An 11,823-nucleotide genomic window follows, 5' to 3' on the forward strand; every position below is an offset into this window, starting at 1 on the left:
TAATTGAAATTAGGTATTTAATTGAATTTAATTGAAATTAGGTATTTTTCAAGTTCTTTCATAAAAACAGGAAAGAGTGGTTTAGCATTTAGATTTATGAATGTGGAACTTGGTGAGTAATAAGATCAGATTAATTACATAAAATTTACCTTTTTTAGATTGATCATAATCAGCAAAGTCTAGTACCACATCCTTCCAATAAAACGTCTCGGGTTACATGTGTAACCCTTGTTCCCTGAAAAAGGCGGAACGAGATGTTGCGCTGCTAAGCGCTACGGGGAACAGCTTTCGCTGTGAGCCGAGCTGAATAATGTGTGGAACACGTCAATGAACATTGACCGGAATTTATAGCCTCGGCTGATGTAATCATTAGATGCACCTAAGGCCAGGCTATAAATGGATACGTCACCAGGTGTCGTCAGATACTTCTTTTTGAAGAGCAGTCCTGGGACGTCCCAGTGTGGCAAAGCAGCGCAACATCTCGTTCCGCCTTTTTCAGGGAACAAGGGTTACACATGTAACCCGAGACGTTCCCTTTACAAAAGGCTTCACTATGATGTTGCGCTGCTAAGCGCTACGGGAACGCAATACCCACGCCGCCGCACTTGGGGCTGTCCGGACCCCTATGGTTGTGCAGTTTACTCACAAAAACGCGAGAGGTCTCAGACATGAGCTTGAGATGTCGACTCAAGGGCATAAGAACCCGGAGTAGCATAAACATCAAAAACAATTAATTTTTTGATGAATGTGTGCGGAGAGGACCAGTCTGCCACATCACAAACCTGTTCAGGCATGAGCTGAGATGTCGACTCAAGGGCATAAGAGCCCAGAGTAGCAAAGCATCTAACCCACAAGGTTCGATGAATGTGTGCGAAGAGAACCCTATCGCAACACAAACTTGTCATAAAAACTGATGAATGTGAGCGGAGAGGACCAGCCTGCCGCATCACAAACTTGTTCAGGCATGAGCTGAGATGTCGACTCAAGGGCATAAGAGCCCAGAGTAGCAAAGCATCTAACCCATAAAGTTCGATGAATGTGTGCAAAGAGAACCCTATCGCAACACAAACTTGTCATAAAAACTGATGAATGTGAGCGGAGAGGACCAGCCTGCCGCATCACAAACTTGTTCAGGCATGAGCTGAGATGTCGACTCAAGGGCATAAGAGCCCAGAGTAGCAAAGCATCTAACCCATAAAGTTCGATGAATGTGTGCGAAGAGAAACCTATCGCAACAGACTTGTCATAAAAACTGATGAATGTGAGCGGAGAGGACCAGCCTGCCGCATCACAAACTTGTTCAGGCATGAGCCGAGATGTCGACTCAAGGGCATAAGAGCCCAGAGTAGCAAAGCATCTAACCCATAAAGTTCGATGAATGTGTGCGAAGAGAACCCTATCGCAACACAAACTTGTCATAAAAACTGATGAATGTGAGCGGAGAGGACCAGCCTGCCGCATCACAAACTTGTTTAGGCATGGGCTGAGATGTCGACTCAAGGACATAAGAGTCCGGAATAGCAAAGCATCTAACCCATAAAATGTGATTAGTGTGTGCGGAGAGTGCCAACCTGCCGCACCACAAACTTGTTCGGTGTCAACTCAAGGGCGTAAGAGCCAAGAGTGGCAAGAACATCCAAACTATAAAAGTTTAATGAATGTGCGCGGAGAGGACCAACCTGCCGCACCACAAACTTGCTGCAGAGGGAGACCTCTAGCCAAGGCTTTAGAGGAGGAGAGCCCTCTGGAAGAGTGCGCCCTAAAACCTACTGGCGAACCTTGAACGCGCACCTCGTAGGCCCGGGCAGTAAGGTCCCTCACCCAAAGTGACAACCCGGTCACGGCTTCAAAGTGAAGAACTGCTGCCCTGACTTTACGCCACTAGCAAATGCGGTGGACATAATTCTGAAGGGCACAGACTGGGCAAAGTCTGAGTTGTCTTTAGCTGCTCCGGCATTACAAACGGCAGGGAGCAGAAGGCTTAGAGAATGACTGGCCAAGGGTCGAGAAAGGCACCTTGGGCAGGTAGTCAGGGTGAGGGTGCAAAGAATGCTCTTGGTCCTACCTGGGGCAACTCAAAACAGGCCGGCAAAGAGACAGAGCCTGTAGGTACCCAAGTCTCCTTAGAGACGTAATTGCCATATGAAAAACCATCTTGAGAGTCAGAAGTCTACCAAACGCTGACTCTAGAGGTTTTAAAAAGGGGGGTCTTACCCTATGAAGAGGTCCTAGCAAGGATGCCTCTTAGAGGGCACCCCGCCCACCAAGGCGTGGCAAGCCGAAGTGGGAGCCACATAGAACCTGGCAGTGGTGAGGCAAGTGCCCGCTGACAGTTCTTTCCACAGAAAATCCAGAACTGAAGCAAACTGGCAGTTAGCTGGTTCTGTAATTTGAACTTATTAGAAGGAAACGCATGCAGGAGCATTTGTGCCATGTATGCGCCACCACGATCAGCACCCCCGAGGGGGGCTGGGTGACTCGGGGAGAAGTAGAGGAGACATTACGCTATCAACAGAGGCTGAAGAGGTCCTCTTCTGCCCTGTAAAATCTACCCAGATCAGTTCCAAGGGAGGGAGCCCTAGCACTTGAAATGGTCTCGATAACTTCAGGAGAAAGCCCTGTGAACCTCAGTTGGTACCCTACAGGGGCCAAGCATGAAAGGTTTCATAATTCGGGCCGGGGATGAATATGTCCCCGAGCCTGAGAAAGAAGGTCCTACCTGTTCGAATCGCCCAAGGCTGAGCCATCGAGGAGAGATATTAACTCCGAGAACCATATCCTGTTCAGCCAGCGCAGCCATTAATAGGAGGCAAGACCCTTGCTGGTGAACATTGCCAAGACTCCGGGAGCAGAGAAACCGGGAAAGAAATGCATACAGACGCATTCTGGGTCATGTATGTGTCTTAACGTCCAGACCCAAGGGGCTGGGTGATTTCAGGGGAAGTAGAGGAGACATTGCGCTATTCATAGAGGTGAAGAGGTCCTCTTCTGCCCTAAGATCTCACCCAAACTTGTTCCAAGTGGAAAAAGCCCGGCATTTAAAAAGGTCTCGATAACCTCAGGAGAGAGCCCTGTGTTCCTCAGTTGGTACCCTTAGGGGCCAAACATGAAAGATTCCACAATTTGGGGCAGGGATGAAATATTGCCCTGTGCCTGAGACAGAAGATCCTTCCTGTTCGGCATCGCCAAAGGCGAGCCGTCGAGGGAAGAGATTAGCTCCGAGAACCAAGCCCTGTTCGGCCAGCGCGGTGCTATCAGTAAGAGGCAAAAGCCCTTGCTGGCGAACTCTGGGCAACTACTACCTTAGGGTGGAGTTCTTAACTCCCCCGTTGGTATTTTCTGTCTGGACTGTAAATCTGCTCCCATATACGGGCATCCAGGGATATAACTGACTTGAGTGACAGGAGCTTGCCCTGGGCCCTAAGGAGAACCCAACGTGTCAGAAATACAACTGACAAGAACGTGGGTCTCCTTGATGATTTATGTAAGAGGCTACCGCTGCATTGTCCACCCGCACCAAGACATGGCAGCCTCAGGAGGAGGTATTTCAGGGCCAGAAATATAGCCATCAACCCGAGACAGTGACTGTGACAACCGAGCTGACGACCCTCCTATCCCCTTAAGCTGGACGACCACTTAAGGACGCTACCCCGCCCATCAGGGAGGCGTCTGTCTTTAGCAGCCTGCGACAACAAGACGCACCTAGAGTGGGACCCAAGGCAGAAAAGCGGGGTCTGAACCACATAGAAAGGGAACGAAGCCTGAGGCACGTAACCCTATTTAGCCTAGGGGTTTTGGCCCTTGGAAGAATCCCCTGGCTTTTGGCCACAACAAAAACGGTCTCATGAGTAGAAGGTCCAGAGGGATCACTGTGGACGCATTCGCCCTGAGACCTGGAAATCATTGATACTGATAACAGTGCAACCTTGACCTAGCCTGACTTTGCTCAGGGTGATCTAAATGGACTCAATCCTAGCGGGAGACAGTTGTGCCCGCATTGAGATTGAACTCCATACGATGCCCCGATAGACAGTGTTCTGAGTGGGAGAGAGGACGCTTTTCTTGGCGTTGAGCCTCAACCCCAGAGAAACAGATGAGCTAAGACGATGTCCCTGTGCTGAACTGCCAGTTCCTGGAACTGCGCTAGGATCAGCCAGTCGTCTACATAATTCAGAATGCAGATGCCCCGAGTCGCAAGGAGCCAGCTACATCATGCATTGTGAATGTGCGGGTAAAAATGGCTAGGCTGAGTGAAAGAACCTGACCCTGGAAGACTTCAGCCCTGGAAGTGAACCTCAGGAACTTTCCATGTTGTGGCAGAACTTCTAAATGAAGTATAGAAGTGCGTCATAAGATCGATGGTGACCAGCCAAACGAGTTGTAGGGCTTGAGACATGACCGTCTTGACAGGCATCATCTTGGACTTGAACACCCACGGGTAGTTCAAGCTTTAAGATCTAAGCCAGACGCCACCCCTCACCCTCCATGGGTAACGGGAAGTATTTAGTGTAATAACCTAACTCTCTCTCTGGAAGGGGAACACATACCATGGCCCCTTTAACCAGGAGAATGAGTTTTTGTTTTTACAAAAAAGAAATCCGGTTTACGGTAGTGAGAACACGCCGTTGAAACACGGAAAAACGGCGAGTGAATTAAATCCTGACGCCCTTATAAGACCCACAAAAAGAATATATCTGGCAGGAGTTTCCACGCTGCCAGGATCTCTGAGATGGGTATTATATTTAACACTTCCTGTTGAGGGGTTGTCGGGTGTTTTGCGTACTGAATAAGATGTAGGAACAGCGAAAACACCCAATTTTGATGGAAGCCTCTGCAACCCGAAACACCAAGAGGTGGCGGGAATGGGGGGCTTCGAGGGGGTACCGGGAGGGGTGAAGTGAAACACGCGCCCCGTCCCGAGGGGAGCTACCCCCTAATCTAGGTGCAAGACCGTCAGGGTTTTCTCTTGGGTCTTGCTTCGGGGCTGGCGAGGGCGGCAAGACTGTCCCCAATCCCTGGGAGGAGGAGCACGACTCGCCACGCTTTGTTTTTGAGCCTCCCTTCAGTCAGGACCGAGGCGGGTCTGCGGCTTGCTCGTCAAGCGCAGAACCCACACTCAGGTCATCCAGGGGGTCAGCCTGGTACGCCTGTAAAACAGCATAGTGTGCAGAGCAGCACCAGCCTGACCTACTGCTTGATAAGCCCTTCCCACTAAAGTGGAGGTTGTCCTACAAGGCTTTGAGGGGAGAGAGGGCTTCCTAAGTGACGATGCCGAGCCCGGCAGAGATAGCCCATAGCGTCTCTTGACCGGCGGCATCACTGAATACCGCCGTGCCTCAGCACCCACGATAGTCAAATATAATGACGTCGAGGGTATGCGAACATGGGAAGGATATATATATATATATATCCTTCCCATGTTCTGATTTATATATATATATATATATATATATTATATATATATATATATATATATATATAAAATATTCTTTATTTTTTTGGGGGTTCTCCATGAGCTGAAAAAGCTCTTCATGGAGGTTATCAAAGAAGGGAAGGGACCCATGAGGCGTTCCCTTTCTTAGACTGGAAGATAAAATATATCCCCTAATTTGGAGCATTTGGGGGTCTCTTTTTCGCGTGGCCAGACCAATCTGGCAACCGCACGAGTAACAACATCGAGCAATTCCTCCGTAGATTTTTTATCGCGGACGGAAAGCTCGGAGGCGGGAAGAGAATAGCGATCCACCTCATGATCCGAGAAGCGTCGAGATCATGTGAAGAAACAGCTGGGTTTGGGGAGAGAGTGAGAGAAAGGGATCAACCTGTCTCTTGCTCCTCAGCCAAAACCATGCAAGAGCCCCACGAACGATCTTCTTTTCGAGAGTGCTGACTCCCGGAAGCAAGCGAGGCGAGCACGACGCACTCTGCCTGTTAAAGCAAATCGCAGTGCTCGCGCCCACCCTGCTGCAACGCGGACATGCGTGCTCCCAAACAAACAGCAAAAACTGATGTGTGTCGTCTTCAGCTATAGAGCGAGAAGAGGGGAACATGCACCGTTTGCGGCTTTCAGTCATTCTCTCTTTTTTTAGAAATATATATATATATATATAATATTTTCTAAACAGAAGAGAAAAAGAGAACAAAGAACAAAGTTCACTGCACACTGTCTAACTGATTCTAACTCCTAACAGAGGAAAGAAAGTTTTGACAGGGTGTGTGAAACACACAGAAACAGAATCGCTCTGAAAAAAGAGTTTCTGACGACACCTGGTGACGTGTCCATTTATAGCCTGGCCTCAGGTGCATCTAATGATTACATCAGCCGAGGCTATAAATTCCGGTCAATGTTCATTGACGTGTTCCACACATTATTCAGCTCGGCTCACAGCGAAAGCTGTTCCCCGTAGCGCTTAGCAGCGCAACATCGTAGTGAAGCCTTTTGTAAAGGGAACACACATTCATTATACATTTAATTCCTAATAAATCCTAAAACATCTTGCCAGAACATTTTAGTAAAGGGACAATACCAAAAAAGATGAACTACAGTTTCGTCAGAGTTGAGACAGAAAGAGCAACTGGAGGAAAATAATTTTTGAACTTTTTCCACTGACATTGGTGCCATTATATGATTGATTTACATGACGTCATCCAGCTTGACATTACGCTTTCTCCAAAGGTAGAGCCAGTTGTGAACTCTGCTCAAATGAACAAAATGAATTAAATAAACATTTGTTCATTTTGCTAAACGAGATTCAACTATCCAAGTCAGTCTGGAGAACTGATTTAGTATTTTATACGTGTAATTCATTTTGATAACTTTGTAGACATCTGTTTTCACTTTGATATTAAGGGATTTTTCCCTGTTAATTATTGTCATAAAAACATATTTAATCTACTTTGATTCTGTGCTGTAAGACATGAAAACATCTTAGGAAGATGAATACTTTATCATTTATAGTCACTGTACCATTTGTAACGGACAATATTGTCTTTCATGTCACCTATTTTGGACTGGCAGGGGGTCTGAAAGAAACTGTCTGGAGAATAATGTCAAAACTAATGACGAATCAACCAACTGTTGAAGCAAATTAACTGGCTTGGAGTGAATGGAAAGTATGGTTTTGAACCACTTGCCATTAAAGATGTTGTCCTTGGTAAGTTTTAATTGTGTATCATAGTGTTAATTCATTTTCATCATTATAGGAATCACATTTACACTTTCTTGCTGAGAGTTAGATGAATAGATTGATAACACTGTCATGTCAATATGCTAGATATGAAGCTGGAACTAGGAGATGGTTAACTTAGTACAGTGTAAAATAATAATACATTTATAAATAATAATAATAAAAACAATTTAGTAATGAAAAATAACCAATAAGAGTATTCGTAAAGAAAAGTATAAGGTATATCAATAAAATAAAGATACAATTCTAACAATATACACATCTTTTTAATAACTTAAAAGTATTTCTTATCAGATTACTTGGTTAATCAATATAATAATCGGCAGACTATTTGATTATTAAAATAGCTGTAAGCTGTACCCATTTACACGCTGTGATACTTGCCAAAGTACTGACCATGCAGGGTGCCCAAACTTTTGTTATGGGCCTTTTTCTTTTTTGTCATTTTGAAACTATAAAATATGTAAATTGTATTAATTTAAAATTAAATCTACAACACAATAAAATCTGCAAAAATTGAAGGGGTCTGAATACTTTCTCAAACAACTTTTTAACCCCGTAAAGTGCTAGATTTTCCCATCTTTTCCACTCTTTATACTAAGTTAGAATAACCAGCCTCATGTTTAAACAGGCAAACATGGGCCATATTCACCTGATTGATCAATTCTTTTTCTTTCTTTTTTTTTTTTAAAGAATCTGTGCAAAGAAATGCAAGTACTGTCAGTGCGTCGGACGGAGACATTGAAAAGTTCATAAAAAGATGAATGTAGCTTGCATCTGACAGAGATGGGGGAAGAAGAGAGCGAGCCCTAAAGCAAGCAAATTCTTTCTAAGATATTTTCCAAATGTTGTTACCGTTTTCCAGAGTTACCATTCATGTCTTCAGTCTGAAATTTCTGAGATCTATCAGACTAACTAACCTTATGTGCCATTATCTGTGCTCCCTCTTATCTCTCTCTTTCTGTCAATCTGTCTTTCTTTTAGGTATACACTTACTTGAGGAGGGCCCTGAGGTTTTCTAGTTTTTTGTTTTGCATTTGTTCATGCCAGTTTTTGCTTGTTCAAGTAAAGCTGTATGTTAATGTTAGGGTTCAAATAAATTCTCCTATTTTCATGGTGTCATTTTTACATGGGGAAAAGGACAACATATGATGTTATGGGGTAGGCATGGGGTAATACATGGAGTAGTAGGTGGGGATGCCATGAAAAAAAAGAGGATGAAAGGTCCAAACCCTCAATCATTGTAAACTTGTCCAATTTTCAAAATCCTTAAGGCCAATATAAACTAATTTGTTTAATATTATAGTCCCCCTCCACACCAGTTTGTTTTGCTTATTGTGTCTTCATATAGATGTTTAAACTGCTGAAATGTTCATTGTTGCCAGAAGGCTCTGAGCTCACCTAAAATCTGAGTTTAAGGCATGTATCTGCGAGTAGGATTTGATCGTCACAAATAGTTTAGAGCCAATCACTGCAAAGCATAACACGCACAGTACGCAAGCGTGAAACTTAAAGCCTCCATATTTAAAGCCTCACAAACACTAAGAATAGATTTTACATTGAAAAAAGCTTTCATTCTGCAGTTCAACGTTTGAAATGAAAAACATTTGCATATTAAGTTTGGTTACAATTTATTTTAAGGTGTCATTGTTGCAGTGCAATTATACAGAGGAAAGCCACCTCCAAGAACATCACTTGAGAGCTCTTCCTGCTGTTCAGCCGAGTCGGCATCCCAAAAGTGATCCTCACTGACCAGGGCACTCCGTTTATTTCCCGGCTCATGGCAGACGTGTGCAAGCTGCTGCAGGTGAAACAACTATGCACCTCGGTTTACCACCCCCAGACAGATGGATTAGTGGAGCAGTTTAACCAGACCCTAAAATGGATGCTGAAGCAGGTGATAACTGAGGATGGGCACGACTGGGACCTCATATTACCCTACGTGCTGTTTGGCATAAGGGAAGTGCCTCAGGCATCCACTGGATTCACACAATTCGAGTTACTGTACAGATGCCAGCCCTGGGGCCTGCTAGATATTGCCCGGGAGGCTTGGGAGCAACAGTCCTCACCACACTGAACAGTGATTGAGCATGTACGGGAGATGTAGGGGAGGATCGTTAAAGTGATGCCCCTGGTGCGCGAACATCTGGCAGAGGCCAAGCAGCGCACGTACGACCGCCCTGCCCAAGCTCGTGAATTTCACCATGGAGACAAAGTCCTGGTGCTGATCCCTTGTGCCACATACCCTAAGTTCCTGGCCACCTTGCAGGGTCCTTACACCATGATGGAACGGGCAGGTCTGGTAATCTATCTCATTCGGCAGCCGGGACGAAGGCGAGCGGAGCAGATCTACCACATTAACCTCCTTTGTTTTGGGAATCAACTCTCTGCAAATCAAAAGAAGGAATTAGAAGCCCTGGTCGGACAGTATAATGACATGTTTTCGAGTTGCCCTGGGCAGACCAACATGATCATTCCTTAAATTCGCACACTAAAGATTGGGGTCATTAAAGAATCCAGAAGCCCCGATCATGATGGTTCCAAAGGGCGATTGCACCCTCTCTGCTTCTGCAATGAAAGTTGAATGAAGTCTCCACCTTCGACGGATACCCCATGCTCCTAGTGGACGAGCTCATCGAGTGGCTGGTCTGAGTGTGATATATATGCACCCTGGAGCTGACCAAGGGATACTGGCAGGTACCCCTAGCCTCATCGTCCAGACAAAAGACAGCGTTCAGCACCCCTAGTGGCCACTGGCAGTATATGATCATGCCCCAGGATCAAAAAGTGGAGGCAGTACGTTCCTTCGGCCAGTCAACCACCAAAACCCAGGTACGTGCATTCCTTGGGTTGGCGGGATTTTACCAGTGCTTCATACCTCATTTCTCCACTATAGCCTGTCCCTTACCAGACCTGATCAACACGGGGCAGCCTGAGTAGGTGCAATGGAGCCGCCCTGCAGAGGAAGCCTTCCAGAAGCTGAAGAACGCCCTGGCCTCTGCTCCGGTCTTACATGCCCCAGATTCCAGCTGCCCCTTCCTCCTACAAAAAGATGCCTCAGATACGGGTTTTGGGCCATCCTGTCCCAAGTTCAACAGGGCGAAGATCGCACCATAGTGTACATCAGCCGGAAGCTGACCCCAGCCGAAACCCGGTATTTGGCAGTGGAGAAGGAAGTGCTGGCCATAAAGTGGGCCATCCTAGAGCTACGCTACTACCTACTGGGCTGAAGCTTTACTCTGCTGACTGACCGTTGCAATGGATGGCATGAGCAAAGGACTCTAATGCCAGGGTAACCCGCTGGTTCCTCTCCCTCCAGGACTTCCATTTCAAGGTGCAACATCGAGCGGTGGCAGCCAATGGCAATGCGGAGACCTGTCCAGGATGTTCAAAGGATGGTAAGTTCTGTGTAAAAGTTTACCCCCACCCCTCTATGTGCTTCCAGGTTCACGACGTCACTTTGATGTGGTGAGAATCCCGTGCATTTCAGTGTTGCCCAGGAAATTGAGCTCATTCGCTAATCAACCGTGGAATGCAGACGCTGATCGGCATCACCTGCAAACAATCAACTGGAGGGGATTTAAACAGTGAAGGAAGAGGAAGACAGTGAGCATTAACTCTGAGGCATGACACTAATCCTCTTCTCTCTCTCTTTCAATTCTAGAATCCAGCAACACGTGAGCGCCGATCACCGCACGCATTCTGCGGAAGCTACACTAAACACAGGACTCACGATCACAGGTCACCCTGCCCTTGCTTATGTTCCTTTTCCATCTATTGTCACAATAAAACACACCCTTTGTGAGACTGCACTTAAGAATAATTGTCTGTGTCTTGTTCATCCTGCCACAGATGATAATCTGGACTAGAGGGGTTAGACTGAGATTTTATATTTTTCCCTCATCCCATTTTTGGTCACAATATTGCTTAAATACAGTATATTGTGCTTGTCTCTCATCCTGTTTGGATGATTGAATCATGTAATCTTGGCATTTTTAAAGTCCACTAAGCGCTATTGTTTGAATCTATTACATGTATTTTGTACATGTTTTGCATATTGTCTATAATGTTGTACTGTTGTTGATGCCACCTGCATGTGCACTTTTAGTCACTTATAAAATGGTTATGATTACTGTAGTCCAGACTTAAGTACCTACTCTCATTACATCTGCATTGAGAAAAGTTATAAAAGTCCAGGTACTGCTTTCACAATATTGCAATAGGACATCATCTAGGTTAATATGTTGCATTCTTATTTGTTCCCACCTTCACAAATCCTGAGCATCTGTTTTTCATATAACCTTCTCAAAACAGCTGCTGATTAAAGAACCGTTTCTAAGAATGAAGTCAATAGAGCCATCTGGTGGATTTAGTTCAATCTAATCCATGAAACAATAAGGACAACATTTGAGCAACATAACTAAAGGGATAGTTCACCCACAAGTGAAAACTCTCTCATTATTTACACCCAGATGTGTATACCTTTCTTCTGCAGACCACACATTATGATTTTTAGAGTCCATAAGATGCAAGTGAAGGGGTGCCAACATTGTGGTGCTCCAAAATGCACATAAAGTTATCATAAAAGTAATCAATTTTACTCCAGTGTTTTAATCAATTTGTTCAGAAGTGATAT

This window comes from Xyrauchen texanus, chromosome 29, assembly GCF_025860055.1.
Source record: "Xyrauchen texanus isolate HMW12.3.18 chromosome 29, RBS_HiC_50CHRs, whole genome shotgun sequence".
NCBI classification, from domain to species: Eukaryota; Metazoa; Chordata; class Actinopteri; order Cypriniformes; family Catostomidae; genus Xyrauchen; species Xyrauchen texanus.